Genomic DNA, 18,926 nt, shown 5'->3' with positions numbered 1-18,926 from the left:
GATGCTCCCCAAATTCTACTCCTGGGTTGTATGTAGAGGTGGCTCAACTCCAGCTGCTGAACCTTGATTGATGAAACCTATTCAGGATGATCTCATCACCCTTTTCCAGATACTCAATTCCCCAGTGTCCTCTGCAGCTAAAATGGCCACTGCAACACAGTCCATTATGGTTAAGGTTAATAAAACTTAAAGGGAAATTTACTGGGAGGTCCCTGGGAGTGCTTTTTCCTTTTAGATCAAAGAAAAAGACGCAGCTGACAGAATCCCCCTTCTTTGTGCACTGATATTGGATGTAATGCCTGGATTTATGGCAGCCATCTTGAGCCCTGAGTCATTAAGCCACAAACCAAGGATGATGGCCTTGGTCTCCAAAGGTCTCTGTTGGCCAATTAATCAATGCCTGGGGAGGCTTTTGGCCCAAAATATTCTCAGGGGCCCATGAAAATATTTTTTATTTATTTTCAAAAGCATAAGAAAAAACAAATTTTAGGTCAAATTTGTCATACAATATTAATGCATAGTATTCTAAATTCATCTATGCCAACACAATCACAAATATACATTTTCACAGGATTTATGGAAGAAACATCCACTGAAGGAAAAGATGCTTGGGGACCACAAAAGTTGAAATATGGCCCTCTGATGCCACCATTGTCTTGTTAGTTAGTGGCAACAAATCCTTATTTGTTAGGTTTCTGCTATTTGCAGCCAATACATTCCTACCTGATGCAGTGAGAAGGGCTTTCTCCCCAGTTCTGTGACATTCTCTTACCAGGGTCCAGCAGCAGCTCTGTTTGGGACAGAGAGACATTAATTATCAGTTTCTGGCTATCACTGCTTTATAACCCACTGGGACTCAAATGCAATCCAGAGACTGTGCCAGGGAGCAGACACTAACCGTTTCCTCTTCTTCCCTTTATTCCTTTCAGATCCTCACCTCCAAACTCCTCCATCCTCTCCAGGCATGTCCATGGATGCAACTGGATCATGGTGTGTAGTCTGGGGATAAGCAGTCTTTATATTAGCGGTGCCTGAGTCCCAAACTGGTCAACAAAGTGCTTCACTGCAGCACCGTTTACTCTAACCTTAACCTGCTACAATTTTAAACCTGGTAGCAACCTTGGGTATTGTATCATAAGGAAATAAAGGTATTCTCCAAGAACAAAATTATTCATGTTGGCTGTTCCTGTTTGCTAGAGCTGCCATTATGTAAAATACAAGAAATGGACCAGCTTCTACAAAGGGGATTTATTAGGTTACAAGCTTAGAGTTTCTAGGCTATAAAAGTGTACAAACTAAGGCATCAACAAGGGGATACCTTCACAGAAGGAAGGCTGATGGCATCTGGAACACCTCTCTCACCAGGGAAGGCATATGGCTGACATCTGGTGGTCCTCTGCTCCTGGGCTGTGTTTAAAAGCAGCTTTATCCAAAATGTCTCTGGACTTCTTTGTTCCTCTCTCTCAGCTCCTGTGAACACTTGGTTCTTTCTCTCAGGGTTTATCTCTAGGAATCTGGGGTCCTCCCTTAGCTTCTCCAGGGCAAACTCTGGCCTTCATCTCTTAGCTCCATATCTCTAAACATCCTTCTGTCTGTATCTCTGAGCATCAGTGTCTGTGTCAGTTCTTGAACTCTCTTAAGTAGGCCAGTGAACTAATCAAGACCCTCCCTGAATTGACAGGGTCCACAACTCCGTATAAATAACCCAATCAAAGATGTCACCCACAATTGGGAGAGTCACGTCTCCATGGAAACAATCAAAAGGTTCCAACCTAATCAAAAGACTAACAGGTCTGCCCCCACAAGACTGCATCAAAGAACATGGTTTCTCTGGGGGACACTGTATGTCCAAACCAGCACATGATCTAGGCAACAAATCCAATCATTCCAAATATTCATTAACAGAAGACAGTATCAGTTATAGAGAATCCATACCTAAAATCCCTTTGTAGATACAAAAACTAATGACCTAGACTTATATTGACATAGAGAGGTGTTCATTTTTAAGGAAGAAAGCAGGTCAATTTTCTTTTCTACTCATGTGCATGGAAACATGAGAATGTTACTTACAACAACTATATCAAAAAACTGTTTTCATCTGCAAGGAACAACAAAACTCCCACAATAAGAAATCTGAAAGTGGGGAGACTCATGGCTCAAGCTCTACTTCCCTATGGTGCTCATGGCTCTATCCTCCTTCCTGTATTGGCTTTGCTCTCAGGCTATCCTCCATCCTGGTGAGATGATGGCAGGACATCCAGAAGTACCAAACCCAGAAAAATGAGAGGTTGTATCTTCTGTGGGTGTTTCTCCAGGCATAAGGGGACTTTTCCCAGAAATCTCCACTAACTTCTGCTCCAGTCTCATTGGCCAGAACTGGGTCACAGGCTCATACCTAAAGCAATCACTGGAAAGGGGAAAGCACCACCAAAATTGAGACCAATCAGGATCCACCCCTGGTCAAGGTGAGGATTGGGAAAACCTGGAAAAATTCAGAGTTTTATTAGAAAGAGAGTGTGGGCAATGGGAGCTGGGAAGCAATGACCTGCATCTGCCACTCAGGGTACACAGAACGATGCTGATGGGTCATCTTGGTGTAGCAAGTCTATTAAGAATGCCTCAGATTGAATCCAGCCTCTTCTTCCATTCCAGTTCCATGTCCTTGGTTTAGCTGTTTAACTTCTCTAGCCCTCCACTATAAAATGCTGATAAGAGGAGCAACATAACTCATGGGATTCTTTGGTGGAGAATAAATGAGCTAATATGTGGGAAGTTCTTACCACAGTGCCACGTACATTGCTAAGCACCCAAAAGGCTTCTGCCATTATTGTCATATTATTATATTAATGAATAGTGAGGTTCTGAGTTGTGCCAGTTATCAATGTAATATCACTTGCTCCTTCATAAAAGACTAAACTTTTTATGGTGGTAAAGAATCTATAACATAAAATTTGCCATTTTAATCATTTAAGTGAACAATTCAGTGTGGTTAATGACATTCACAATGTTGTACAACCATCACCACTATCCATTCCTAAAACCTTTTCATCATGCTGAACAGAAACTCCAAACCCATTAAGCAATAACTCTCCACCAGCCCTTGATCCCCCAAATACACTGCCTCCACTCCCAGAAACCTCTAATCCACTTTTTGCCTTTATGACTTTGCCTATTATATCTGTGTTATGCAATTGACCAAAAGAAGATAGGATTGGTCATTTTAATCTCTGAAAACCAAGATTCAAATACAAAAAAGTATTGAAAAGGACAAGAAGAAATTAAAGAATTGCTTAGACTTTTTGCAACTATCTAAAGATATTAATATAAATTTCTTCTTTTGCCTTGTCTCTACTGAGAATGGTATAAAGGGTATAGTAATATCTATCTTAAAATTAATTGTTCAAAGAGGATTATGGGAGGACAGTGGAGTAGGAAATCTCCAGGAGGTAGTGTTTCCACCAAAACAAGTATTGAACTGGAAGAAATTGTCTAAATACACTATTTTGGAATTTTTGTATACAGTGGAAGAGTTGTATCTTCCAGGGAAGAGCTCCATGAAGTGGCTGGTGAATTTCAATGTATTTTATGTTGTCTACAGCAGCAGCTACCATCCTCTATCCAGTAACCTCCTGCCACACAGCTGTGCAGGATGAGGCCTGCTGCCTTAGTGTGGCTTGTTGATGCCAGGGTGGGCAATAAGGCCCCTGTCCTCCAAAGATTGAGACTGTGTGTTTTGATTGATCATCCCTGCTTTTGCCCTCCAGGCTGAAGTAGTGAGCCTTAAAATGGATTTAAAGTGACAGTACTTTCTTCCTTTCTTTCCCATTTGGAATCAAAATTAGTTTGGAACAGTCACAAACTGATAGCCCCATGGAGTCATCCCATGGGATGAGAGTATTAGTTTTTCAGAGTCACCAAGACATAAAACTCATGTTTTACCCAGTCAGAAGAGCAGAAATGGTAAAAAAAAGAAAGAAAGAAAGAAAGAAAGAAAGAAAGAAAGAAAGAAAGAAAGAAAGAATCAATAGAGCCTGAGGGATCTGTGGGAAACCATAAGGCATATCAACATACACGTTACAGAAGTCCCAGATGTACAAGAGAAAAAGAGAGGGCCAAAGGAAATACTGGAAGAAAAAATGGCTGAAAACTAACCAAATCTGTTGAAAAACATAATATACACCTCCCAAGAAGCTCAGTGAATTCCAAGGAGGATAAACACAAAGATATCCATACAAAGACACATTATAATCAAACTATCAGATGCCAAACATTAAGAGATCTTGAAAGCAACAAAAAGGAAGCAATATGTCACGTACCAAGGATACTCCAAAGATCATGTGCTGACTTTTCATTAGAAACCATGGGGGCAAGGAGGCAGTAGGATGTCATATGTCAGGATCTGAAAGATAACTGTCAAACAAGAATTCTATATCTGGTGAAACTATTCTTCAAAAATAAAGGAAAAATTAAGATATTTTCATATAAACAAAAGCTAAGAGAGTTCATTACCAGCAGGCCTGCCTTGCAAGGAACATTAAAAGGTTTTCTCCATGGTGAACTAAAAAGCAGAGATTGGCAGACTGGATTTTAGAAATAGGTTACATATGTATTCTCTCTGCATGAGAATTATTTTAGATATAAGGACACAATGAGGTTGAATGTAAATGGATGGAAAAAATATATTTCATGCAAATAGCAACCACTAGAGAGTAGGTGTGGCTATATCATTGTCAAAGAAAATGGACTTTAAATAAAAAATGGTTGCAAGAGACAAATGAGGTTATTATACATTGAAAAAAAGTGCAATACTGGAAAATGACATAACAATATAAACAATGCCCTTAACAGCACCTCAAAATATATGAAGTAAATTTTAACAGATTGAAGAAACAGTTCTACAGTAACAGATGGACATTTCAATGCACATTTTTCAATTACATTTTGAACCTCTGGACAGAATATCAATAAGAAAATAGAGGACTGAAACAATTCTATAAGCCAATTAAACCTAACAGGCATACATAAAACATGCCACCCAGCAACAGCAGAATGCAAATTCGTCTCAAGTGCATGTGGGTCATTTTCCCAGATAGACCATGATAGGCCACAAATCAAGTCTTAATATATTTAAAAAGGAGGAGTCATACAAAATATCTTCTCTTAGCATAATAGAATGGAGCAATATATCAATAACAGAAGAAAAGCTGGAAAATTCAAAAATATGTGGATTAAAATGTACACTTTTTAAAAACCAATGTGTGTGGGCAGTGTGTGGAGGGGCTGTAACAGCTGCACCTGGTTGAGAGTCGTGCACGTTGTCTCCTGTTCCTGTCAGTGGTGTGACCATCCCCCACCATTGTTCAGGATCTGTTTCCCCTCTCCAGATCCCAGGCAGCAGTGAGCATCCAGGTATATTTCTGCCATCATGGATCAGACTGGAGATATAACAGAAGGTGAAGTGGACCATTCTTTCTTTGACAGTGACATTGAAGAGTCAAAGAAATGTGAAAGTAACTCAGTGTTTGATGAGAAAGATTTTGACCCTAAAGAGGGAGTAGAGAAACATACAGAAAATGTAAACATGAAATTTGAAGGACAAAGGAAAACCTTACTGAAAAGAGAAATGAAAGAAAAGAGAAAAATCCTTCAGAAGAGCACACTGTAGAGGATATTACACAAAATAGAAGTTCTTTATCTTTGACCACATCTTTAAAATAGAAAAAATTGTATGATGCTACAACAGGACATAATATGCATTTGCCTATTTCAAGTAGAATCCTCCAAATTGTAAACAGTGAAGGTGATGACTATACAGATGGAGAGGAAAGCAGTGATGCTGGGAAAAGACATCACATCAGGTTCAAGTCAGCTAAACCATCTAATAACTTAAAAAAAAGCATGAATAAAAAATATTCCAAAATTAGTTCCTCTTCCTCCTCTCTTTGTCTTCCTCATCTTCAAGTTCAGATACAAATATCAGACCATCTATCTGAACAATCTGTATCTCTGAATCATCTCCATCATTGAAGAAACATGTATCTGGTATAAACCTCTAATCACCAAAACAGAAATATAAACCAGGGATAGAATCAATAAGAAAACAACCTTTAAGTACTAAACCAAAAGTTGGTGACCGTACTGAGGAATCTGAAGATACTGTAACTGATGTAACTCCTCTCTCAACCCTGGACATCAGCCCTATTCAGTCTTTTGAACTGGCTGCATCTAATGTTCCAAAAGTAAAAGTTAAAAGACAAGAAAATGTGAATCAAGAAGTATATGGAAATGTTGAGGATTTAAAGCAGAATGCCAAACATTTGAAATCATCCAAGAAATGGAAAGAAAAATGTGGGCCCAGTCCCACCTCCATGTCTTCATTTTTGGATTCTAATTTAGACCACAAAGATAAACAAAAAGTCTTACATGACACAATGGACATCAATCATCTTTTCGAAGCTTTTCTGTGATTAGATAAAAAGGGACCACAAAAACAACACTTGGATCACCCTTCAGTAGCACCCAGGTAAAACTGCTCTTTCACAAGGGAAGAGGTGAGATGGATTGATTGGGAAAATCAGAGGCTTTTGAAAGAATTATCCAGACAGGTTGAAAAACCAGGAAGCAAAGGTAAAATTTCTAGATGATTGATTGGCCATCCTCCTCCTAAGATACATCATAATGCTCTCAACAGACAGAGATTACAAAAAGGATTGAAAGAGAAAACTTGACTTTATTGAAGCTGTGAAACCAACAGTTGGTATGAAATGCTCAGAACAACTGATGGACTCTCATCACAACATGGGTTACCTCAACTCATTGCCATCCTCAAGATCAGCGAGATCTACTCTTGGCCAGTATAGCCTTCTTGGCCAATATAGCAGGTCACTAAGAGAGGCTTCCAGGACATCTAGTGCCACCAGTGGTCTCAGTTGTAAGAGTGAGCAATTGGTTTTTGCCAAATTGAGTGGCCTGTTGCTAAGACCTAAACCCCCTAATGTCTATACAGCTTGGTTATAAACCTGTTTTTTACTTTAAATGTTCATCCTATTTTTATTTATGTGCTTGTATATATTACTATAATTCTCTGTGCAAACATCTGTAATGTTCTAAGCAATTTAAGGTATACAGCAGTGAGTTATAATCTATTGTAATTCAGTCCAAAATTGTACTCAAAAAGAATTTACTGAAAAATCAACATTTCCTATAAGGATGTATTTATTTGAGATGTATATGTATTTAATAGAGAAATGGTATGCATGTATATCTTCTCAACATAGAAATTGATTCAGCTGTCATGCTTACAAAAATGTGGTGATAATATCACTGCATGTCCTACCCAAACTGCATAGACCTCATTTTATGTTTCTCATTTCTTGAAAGCTTTAAACCATGAGCTTAGATCCTAAATTTGGTTCTGTTTTCTGTTTGCTTCAGAACTTATATGATGTGGTTCATAACTTGATTGTATGATAGTTACACATTCTTATTATGAAACAAGATCTTGAAGTTTGTTTTTGATGGTAGGGCTAATTTAGATTTGATCAGCTAATTGAGAGAAGCTTCTACTGGGGCCTTATTATTCACCAGATGGATTTACTACTTTGATACAAGTGCCCTTTGATACAAGAGTTATATCTTAAAAATTTGATCAACCTCTCCACTTTTTAAGCTGTGAATATTAAAAAGTTCAACTCAGAACCTCCTCTTTTGTGTTTTCATACTTTCTGGTAAAGCAATATTTATGATTTTGAGAAATGAGGTAGGTTTTAGAGCTCTGGCCTACTGCACTGTGAATATTTTGTCCAGGGAACAGGTCACTGCATCATAAGCAAAAAGAAGTATTTACTGAATGAGTAAAATAGCACCACCATTTTGAAGAGCCAAGAAATAGATGCTGAAGTGTGTCAGAACAGTGCTTTAAGTGATAACTGTTAGCACATTGTGCTTTGGTTTCATAGTTATTGTAATAAGAGAGGAGATTTAGAAGAAAGAAATGCATTGTCTCATAGTTGTGGAAATTCCAGCTAGTATTTGTGAGGTCTGAAAAAGGAAAAGTAATATAGGAATGATAAAGGAAAAAATCATGTATTCTTTGAGGCTTCTATGTTAAGTATCAGCTGATTTGGTTTTGTTTGTTTTGTCTGTTTTTTTGGTTGCATCCCAGGAATATCATTTTTGCCAGTCCTGCATTTAAAGAACTAGTGATCTAGTTGATTTTTATAATTAGAGTATTTTTCTGTCACTCTATAGGCTTTTTTCATACAACAAAATATAAAATCTTGGTCATGGTTGCTTCTGCTAGCATAGGTATCCCTTTTTTTGCTAAGGGCCTCTTCAACAACCCTTAGAATATGTTGCAGAGTTTCCATATTAAATGCCAAATCTTTTTTTTTTTAATGTGAATTTTTTATCTGTAGCCAAAATAAGGAGACTGGCTTTTGTTTTTCACTGTTAACTCATGCTCTGTGTGGAATATTATAGCATGTTTGGTGAACTTACTTATCTTAACTCCTTTGGCAGTAAGCCAAACTAATTTTATTTAACATCAATTCAAAATTTCTTGGTCTTAGTTGTGTTAATAGATTTTGTTTAGAATAGTGTATGTGAAGAGTGGGAACAATGGGGTTAAAAAACTCATGTGAACACAACCTGGCTATGTGATTTTTCTGCTTCTTTCTTTGGAATATAATGTTCATTAAATATTCTCTGATGCTCTGTTCTAGTAAACAAGTTTTCACATCATTTGGTGATCTGTTTTATATATAAGCTATAGCTATCCTAAACCAAGGTTTTGTTAATTTTTATTATCTTTTTTAACTTATTACACTTTTAACATTCATGTAGCAACTTATTTTTGAGGAGAGATAAGGTAATGCTGAAATTAAAACTTAGCATTTGGACATCTGCCCAATGGTGAGGTAGTCAATTTTTTAAAATTGATTTTTAAGTTGTTATGGAAATTATATGTATGAAATTCTTCATATTCATAATGGCATTAGTCTCTGAGAACATGTGCATGATGTTTGCTGTCATGTGTCAGGAGACAACATATATAGTTTCATGGATAAAACTGATTTTAGATAGAAATTTAATGCCTTTAGTTTTTAAAATATTGGAAAGGGAAGTTCATCTAAGTATTACTGATATGAGGGATTAAACTTGAAGTAAAACTTGTAAGACCAACATTATTCAACTTTTTCAAACAGACTGTATAATTCTGTTGTCATGGGTACTTATATATGATGAATATATATAGGATAGGAATTGAAAAATGTGATAATCTCTGATGTAAGTTAAGGTATTTTGAAGTTGTTATGGCTTAAGGGGACAGTTTTATGAAGGGACCATAAGTATATTACTCTTCATTTTTAAGAATGTTAAACAGTGAAGGATCATCTAACACTACCATTATATTTCATTTATTTGTATTGATTATACTTCACTGATTTAAATTTGCAACTAGAAATTATCCTCATCTGTGGTCTAAAATTATTAGACCAGATTGTTATTGAGAGTTACTTTCATCTCTGTCAAATGTCAAACTAATGTTGCCTCCTCTTTAATAAATTTCTATGAAAGATTTTGAACTATTAAAAAATAACCAATGGGTTAAGGCAAAAATCAAAGAGAAATTAGAAAATACCTTGAGACAAATGAAAACTTAAAACCCAACATACCTAAACTTATAGGCTGCAGCAAAGGCAGTGCTCAGAGATGAATTTATACCTGTAATGGCCTTCATTAAAAACATAGGGAATAAGTGCTTGTTTGAATCTACTATGTACCCCAGAAAAGCCACGTTATTTTAATCCAGTCTTGTGGAAGCAGACCTATTGTGTCTGGAATCTTTTCTTTTAGTTCTTTCCACAGAGATGTGACCCACCCAACTGTGGGTGGGAACTTTTGATTAGATTATTTCCATGAAGATGGGACACCACCCATTTCAAAATGGGCCTTAATTAGTTTACTGGAGTCTTCTATGAATGGATAAAAGGCAAAGACATTTTGAAGTGAAACACTTAGAGTGCCAACCTAGACCCAGATGCTTGGAGATGCTAAGAGATGAAGCACAGATTTTTGCCTCAGAGAAGCTAAGTGAAAACCCAGAGAAGCATCAGGAGAAAGTCACTGGAATCAGAAGCTGAAAGCAATGCAACCTGGTAGCAAAGGACCAGCAGACACCAGCCACATGCCTTCCCAGCTGACAGAGGTGTTCCAGACACCATTGGTCTTTCCCTTGGAGAAGTCATCTACCACTTGATGCCTTAATTGGGACATCTTCATGGCACTAGAACTGTAAATTTGTGAACTAATAAAGTCCCATTGTAAAAGTCAATCCATTTCTGTCATTTTGCATTTCTGGCAGCTTTAGCAAACTGAAAAAGAATATGATAGGCATAACTCCTTCCACCATAAAACATCCACAGAACAGGCATAAAATGACAAAAAACAGCAGTTCTGGAGTCCTGGTGGCCAGAGAAGGTTCTCTGCATTATGTAAAGAAGACCTAGATGGAAAAGCAATGAAACTCTGAGAAACTGAGGTCATTGTACTCAATTATGATCATCCTGTTCCAGTTTGCTAATGCTGCCTTTTCATGAAATACCAGAAATGAATAGGCTTTCATAAAGGGGGTTCATTTGGTTATAAAGTTACAGTCTTAAGTCCATAAAGTTTCCAAGGTAAGGCATCAACAATTGGTGTCCAGAAAACCTGTGTTAGATAGGAAGGCATGTGACTGGTGTCTGCTTCCTCCCAGGTTGTGTTCCAAAATGATGTTCTCCAAAATGTTGCTCTTGGGGCATTTAGTCCTCTCTTAAGTGCAACTTCTCTCCAAAATGTCACTCACAGCTGCTTCAGTTCCTTCTGTCTGTCAGCTCATTTATAAGGTTCCAGTGATCTAATTCAGACCCATCCTGAATGGGTAGGGCAACACCTCCATGGAAATTCTCCAATCAAAGTTGTCACCCACAGTTGGGTAGGTCATATGTCCATGGAAACATCTAATCGAAAGTTCACACCCTAACCAAAAAGATTAATGAATCTACCCCTACATGAATGTATCAAAGATAATGGCATTTTGGGGGACATAATACATTAAAATTGGCACATGCCACCCCCTGGGCCCCAAAATGACATGATTTTTCCATATGCAAAATACATTCTTCCCAATGTCACAAAAAATTAAATCATTTCAGTAACAATAAGTAAGTACAAGATCCTATCAAAATCAGTTACAGGAATGGCCCTGTCCTACTGCAAAAGTCCCCTCCAGCTGTTGGACCTGTGAAACTTAGAACAAGTTATCTGCTTCCAACATACAAAGGAGGAACATTCATAGGATAAACATTCCCACTGACATAAGGAGAAACTGAAAGGAAAATGGTTTAAGGAACAATTCAACTCCTAAAACCCGCAGGGCAAACTCCATTCAATTTCAAAGTCTGAGAGTCATTTACAGAATGATGGTTTTTCCTTCGGGCTTAAGAGAGTGGGTGTCTTACCCTTCCTAAGGGCCTTTGCAGCAGCCTTTTTCCCTCCAACATATTCACACATTGGGGAGATGACTTTCTTGGCCCAAACCTCCTCAAACATCAGGGCAGCACCTGGATTCTCTTTCCATCTCCAGGGCACTCACTCAACACCTTCAGAACAGTGGGGTGGCAGCCAGGCTCCCCCCAATCCCTGGGAATGTGCTCCACCCTCCCTGAGGCCTGGGGTGAAAGCACTCTTCCTGAACAATGAGGGAGAAGGCCTACCCTTGACCTCTAGGTCAAACTCACCCTTTCCATGTGTGTGGGTCACTCTGCTCTCCCAGCCACAGACCTCTTCACTCCAGACCTCAACCTCTGTGCCTCTGTCTTTGAAGAAATTTTCCTTCAATTTGTTCCTTTTCTGTCTCCTCCAGTCCAGACTGGTAGCATCTCTGTCTATAAGGATCTTGCAAAAATTCTGTTGGCTTCCCATGAAGCACACAGGGGTCAAAGCCATCAGACAATAGGACTTTCCACAAATCCTTTCTGGATAACTGCATCTCCAATCTTGGCTTGTACTGATATGGTGACTGGGTTCCATGTTTGGTAAAATACTCATGTAGGGCTTTAGCTTCTGGGATTCCACCCCCTGGAAGCCTGGAATTTTCTACACCATCAGTTTCTGGTTTCTTTGAACCCAGGAGTTCAGTTCTTAGGTTATCTCTCTCTGCTTGCATTTTACTGTAACCTGCAAGGAGAAGCCAGAGTACATCCCCCACACACACAGTCTGGAGATCTCCTCAGCTAAGTATTCCAGGTTGTCACTTTCAAATTTTGCCTTCCATCTGACACCAGGACACAATTTTTCCAAATTCTCTGCCACTTTAAAATAAGGATTGTCTTTCTTCCAGTTTGTAACAACACATTCATCATTTCTGTTCAAGGTCTCATGAGAAGTATCTTTAGAGTCCATATTTCCACAAACAGTCTCTTCAAAGTAATTTAAACCTTTGTTATCAAGATCCTCACAATTCTTCCAGAACCTTCCCCTTATCCATTTAAAAAGCCATTCTAACACGTTTGGTATTTGCAAACTCAGCAGAACCCCACTTCTCTGGTATCAAAATCTTTTCTAGTTTGCTAATGGTGCTGGAATGGAAAACACCAGATATGTATCAGCTTTTATAAAGGGGGTTTATTTGGTTACAAAGTTACACTCTTAAGGCCATAAAGTGTCCAAGGTAAGGCATCAACTATGGGTACCTTCACGGGAGAAAGGCCATTGGCGTCCGGAAAACCTCTGTTAGCTGGGAAGGCACGTGACTGGCATGTCCTTGCTCCCAGGTTGTGTTTCAAAATGGCATTCTCCAAAATGTTGCTCTTGGGGCATTTTGTCCTCTCTTAACTGCAGCTCCTCTTCAAAATGTCACTCTCAGGTGCTCTCTAAATTGTCACTCACAGTTGCTCTCATTTCCATCTGTCAGTTCATTTATAGGTTTCCAGTGATCTAATTCAGACCCACCCTGAATGGGTGGGGCAACACCTTCATGGAAATTATCCAATCAAAGTCATCACCCACAGTTGGGTGGGTCATATCTCCTTGGAAACATCCAATCAAATGTCACATCATAACCAAAAAGATTAATCAATCTGCCATTGGCCATCCTCCAGTGAAGGTACCTGATTGTTGATGTGTTACCTTGGATGTTTTGTGGCCTTAAGACTGTAACTGTGTAACCAAGTAAACCTCCTTTATAAAAGCCAGTCCATTTCTGGTGTTCTGCATTCTGGTAGCATTTGCAAACTAGAACAGTAGCAGAGTGACACAGTCAAGTTACTAAAAGAGAAGAATTGTCAGCCAAGAATTCTTTATCCAACACAGCTGTCCTCAAAAGATGAGGGAGCATTTAAAATTATTATGAACAAAAGCTGAGAGAATTTAACAAGAGACCTGCCCTGCAAGAAATACTAAAGAGAGTACTCCCAAGTGAAAACAAAGAGGAGAGATACTTGGAGGAGACTATAGAAATGATGATTGTCAGTAAGGGTAACTAAAAGGATAAGAAAAGAGGAAAAACTAGATCTGACAAATAAAAGCCAATGGAAAATATGGTTGAAGTAAGCACAACTTTTAGAATAATAACAGTAAATGTTAATGGATTAAACTCTCCAATAAAAAGACACAGATTCACAGAATGGGTGAAAAACTATGATCTCTCCATATGCTGTTTATAAGAGACTCACTTTAGATGCAAAGATAAAAATAGTTTGAAAGTAAATGGATGGAAATAGGTATTCCACCAAAGCAATAAACAAAAAGAAAAAAAAGGCTGTGGTAGCTGTACTAATATCAGAAAACAAGAAACTTTAAATGCCAAAGTGCTGTCAGAGGCATGGAAGAACAATATACACTAACAAAAGGGGTAATCCACCGAGAAGAAATAACAATATGAAATGTTCATGCACCCAGTGAAGGTGATGCAAAGTACTTGAGGTAAACACTGGCAAAACTGAAATAAATAATTGAAGGAAAAAACAAGCGAGAATCAATACAACCAAACGTTGATATTTGAGAAGATCAATAAGATTGTAAAACAGACTGACAAAGTCAAAATGAGGGCAAATGCAAATGAATACAATCAGAAATGTGAGGGGAGTGGTTACCATGGATACTGAAGAAATAAAAATCCTAACAGCTTACTATGTACAACTGTATGCCAACAAACTTGACAACTTAGGTGAAATGTAAAATTTCTTAGAAATGCATGAATATCCTATACTGACTCAAGAAGAAATGAAGACTTCAACAAACAACTCACAAGTAAAGAGATTCAGTCATCAAAAACCTTCCTACAAGGAAAAGCCCAGGGCCAAAATTCCTCACAAGCAACTTTATCAAACACTCTAAGAAGAATTAATACCATTTCTGTTGAAAGATATCCAAGATGTTGAAGAAGAGGGAAACTACCTACCTAGTTCTATGAACCTAATATCATTCTAATACCATAACATGATAAAGATAATGCTAGAAAGGAAAACTACGAGCCAAGCTCCCTAATGAATAGAGATGCAAAAATTCTCAACAAAATACTCACAAAATCAAATCTTACAGCACATTAAAAGACTTATAAAACCTGACCAAGTGGATTTTATTCCATGCATGCAAAGGTGGTTAGACTAAAAAAAAATCAATTAATATAATGTAACACATTAAAGAATCACATGGGAAAAATCACATAATCATCTCAATTGATGCTGAAAAGTATTTGACAAAACTCAGAATCCTTTCTTGATTAAAAACGCTTCAAAAATAATCACAGGAAATTTCTTCAAAATGATAAAGGACATATATGAAAAACCCAGTATCAGTATTGTACCCAATGAGGACAAACTGAAAATGTTCCCTCTCCAATCAGGAATGAGACAAGGATGCCCACTGTCACCACTGTTACTCAACATTGTGCTAGAGTTCCTAGCAAGAGCAATCAGGGAAAAAAAAGCAAAATGTCATCCAAATTGGAAAGGAAGAAGTAAAACACGCATTATTTCCAGATAACATGATCCTGTATCTGGAAAATGCTGAGAAATCAACAACAAAGCTACTTGAGCTATTAAATTCAGCAGAGTGGCAAGATACAAGCTTAATGCAAAAAAGTCAGTAATGTTCCTACACACTAGTAATGACCTAAATGAAGGGACAATAAAATAATTTGATTCGTGATAGCAACCAAAAAACTCAAGTCCCTGGGAATAAATTTAATGAAGGATGTAAAAGACCTCTACACATAAAATTACAAATTGTTATTGAAAGAAATCAAAGGGGACCTAAAGATGTGGAAAGATAATCTGTGTTCATGGATAGGTAGACTAAATGCCTTTACTATGCTGTTCTAGTTTGCTAATGCTGCTGGAACGCAAAACACCAAAATGGATTGGATTTTATAGAAGGAGGTTTATTTTGTTACAAAGTTACAGTCTTTAGGCCATAAAATGTCCAAGGTAATGCATCAACAATTGGGTACCTTCACTAGAGGATGGCCAATGGTGTCCAGAAAAACCTCTCTTAGCTGGGAAGGCACATGGCTGAGGTCTGCTCTGGAGTTCTGGTTTCAAAATGGCTTTCTCCAAGGACATTCCTCTCTAGGCTGCAGCAGCCTGGGACTGTGTGGCTCTCTTTTAAAGTACTCCAGTGATCCAATAATGATCCATACTGGATGGGTGGAGCCACACCTCCATGGAAACATTCAATCAAGAGGTCACAACCTAATCAAATGTGTCACTCACAGTTGGGTGGGTCAGATCTCCATGGAAGCACTCAATCACAAGGTACCAACCAAATCAACACCAATATATCTGCCCCCACAGGATTGCATCCAAGCTAATGGCATTTTGGGGGACATAATACATCCAAACTGGCACATTCCACCCCCTTGACCTCAAAGTGACATGATCCTTCCATATACAAAATACATTCATCCCACTACAATATCACAGAAACTTAAATCATTTCAGCAACAATAGGTAAGCATAAGATCCCATCAAAATCAATCACAGGTGTGTTCTGTCCAAAAGCAAAATCTCCCCTAGCTGTGGACATGTGAAACTTAGAACAAGTTATCTGCTTACAATATACAAAGGAGGGACAGTCATAGGATAAACATTCCCACTGCTATAAAGAGAAAAAGTAAGGAAAACAGGGTTTAAGTTACCAAAAATAGTTCCTAAAACCAGCAGGGCATAATTCATTAAATTTCAAAGTCTGAGAGTCATTTAGAGAATGACATTTTATCCTTGGGGCTTGAGAGAGCAGAAGTCCAAACTTTCCAAGGACCTTTGCAGCAGTCCCTTTCTATCCAAATGCTGGGATGAGTGCTCCAAAATATCCACACACCAGGGAGCCCACCTTTTTCTAAGCCCCACCCTCCTCAAATATTGGGGTGCCACCCAGACTCTGCCTCTCTGAGGCAAAGGCTCTCCCCTTTCTGAACAGTGAGGTGGCAGCCAGGCTCTCCCTAATCCCCAGGGAATGTGCTTCACCCTTTCTGGGGCCTGGGATGACAACACTCTTCCTGAGCATCAAGGCAGAGGCCCATGCTCTGCCTCTGGGACAAATTCACCCATTTCATGTGGATGGGCTGCTCCACTCTCCCAGCCTGAGACCTCTTGACTCCAGACCTCAATCTCCATGGCTCTGTCTTTGAAGAAATTTTTCCTTCAATTTGTTCCTTTTCTGTCCCCTGAGTCCAGACTGGCAGTGGCTCCATCTATAATAATTTTGCAAAAATAATGTTGGCTTGGCATGAAGTTTACAGGGGACAAAACTGTCAGACAACAGGAGTTTCCAAAAATGCTTTCTGGATAACTCCATCTCCAATCCTGGCTTGTGCCGAAATGGCAGTAGGGTTCCATGTTTGGTTAAATCCTCAAGTGGGGCTGTAGCTTCTGAGGTCTCACTTTTTGGAAGCCTGGAATTTTTCAAACCATCAGTTTCTGGTTTCTTCAAATCCAAGGCTTCAGTTCTAAGTTCATCTCTGTCTTCTAACATTTTAGTATAAGCTGCAAGGAGAAGCCAGGCCACACTTTTGATATTTAGTGTAGAAATCTCTTCAGCTAAGTAACCCAACTTGTTATTTTCAAATTCTGCCTTCCATCCAACAACAGTACTCAATTTTGCCAAATTCTCTGTCACTTTAAAATAAGGATCGCCTTCCTTCCAGTTTCCAATCACACATTCAACATTTCTGTCCAAGGCCTCATCAGAGCTATCTTTAGAGTCCATATTTCTACCAACAGTCTCTTCAAAGCCTTCTAGGCCTTTTCTATCAAGCTCTTCACATTTCTTCCAGAATCTTCCTCTTATCCATTTAAAAAGTTGTTCCAACATATTTAGTATTTGCAAACTCAGCAGCACCCCACTTTTCTGTTACCAAAATCCGTTCCAGTTTGCTAATGCCGCTGGAATGCGAAACACCAGAAATTGATTAGTTTTTATAAAAGGGGGTTTATTTGGTTACTCAGTTATAGTCTTTAGGTCATAAAGTGTCCAAGGTAATGCATCAACAATTAGGTACCTTCACTTAAGGATGGCCAATGGTGTCAGAAAAACCTCTGTTAGCTGGGAAGGCACATGTCTGGCATCTGCTCCAGAGTTCTGGTTTCAAAATGGCTTTCTCCCAGGGCATTCCTCAAAACTAAAAGCTTCTGTGCCTTGAAAGACCTTGTCAAAAAGTAAAGAGGGAATGAACTTAATGGGAGAAAATATTTGGAAGCCATTTATCTGCTAAGAGACTGATTTCCTTCATCTAAAATGAACTTACAACTCAGCAATATTACAAACAGCCCAATTATAAAATGGACAAAAGATATGAAAAGGCTTTTTTCCAAAGAGGAAATGGAAATGGCTAAAAAACACATGAAAACATCTTCCTCTTCACTAGCTGTTATGGAAATGTAAATCAAAACCACAATGAAATACCATCTCAAACCAATAAGAATGTTTGTCATTAAACAGGGAACAACAAATGCCGAAAAGGATGTGGAGAAACTGCTGGTGGGAATGTATAGTGGTGCTGCTACTGTGGAAGAGAGTTTGGTGGTTCTCAGAAAACTAGACATCAAATTACCCTATGATCCAGCAATCTCACTTTTCAGTATATACCCAGAAGATCTGAGAGCAGTGACACAAACATACATTTGTACACCAATGTTAATAGTGGCATTGTTCACAATTGCCAAGAAGTGGAAAAATCCAAGTATCCTTCAACAGACAAGTGGATAAACAAAATGTGGTATATAAAGATGACGGAATACTATGCCACAGCAAGAAGGAACAAGGTCCTGAATCATATGGAAACATGGATGAACCCTGTAGATATAATGTTGAGTGAAATAAGTCAGACACAAAAGGATAGATATTGTATGTTAGCACTACTATAAACTCCCTGAACAATGTAATGTCAATGTCTTATACTGTAGAATATTGGGTACCTAGAGTTAGCAGTTAGTGACAGGGGAATGATAACCTAGCATGTTCTGACATATTAATGAGGGTGAATTTAAAAGTATGGGAACGGATAGGGGTGATGATTGTTTGTTAATGGGATCATAAGTATCAGAACTGCATTGAAGGTGAACAGAATTGAAAGGGGTTGTTTACAGGCATGTATCCCACAGATCAGCACTACAAATATAGATAGGTGCTTGCATGATATACTTCTAAACAATGACATTGGTACAGATACTTGACAACAGAGTGGTATATGGGAAAAATCTACCTATTGCTTTCTAGGGACCATAATGAAAAGGAATACCTTACTAGTACCACACAAACACTAGATTCAAGCAATTAAGGGCTGAAAAGAGCTACAGAGTGCTTTCTGTTCTGAGAACTGCTTAAAATGGAGAGTGGTGAGGATTGTACAACTAAGTGATAATATGAGATACTGATTACTG

At 38.4% G+C, this 18,926-nt stretch overlaps 1 pseudogene; it reads left to right on the top strand.

Moving 5' to 3' along the window:
• The first annotated feature begins 5,425 nt into the window (after nucleotides 1-5,425).
• LOC119525686 lies at nucleotides 5,426-7,017 on the top strand (annotated as a pseudogene).
• Nucleotides 7,018-18,926: the final 11,909 nt, after the last annotated feature.

The sequence above is a fragment of the Choloepus didactylus genome (genome assembly GCF_015220235.1).
Source record: "Choloepus didactylus isolate mChoDid1 chromosome 25 unlocalized genomic scaffold, mChoDid1.pri SUPER_25_unloc3, whole genome shotgun sequence".
Classification (NCBI taxonomy): domain Eukaryota; kingdom Metazoa; phylum Chordata; class Mammalia; order Pilosa; family Megalonychidae; genus Choloepus; species Choloepus didactylus.
This window is presented reverse-complemented; position numbering and strand designations above follow the sequence as displayed.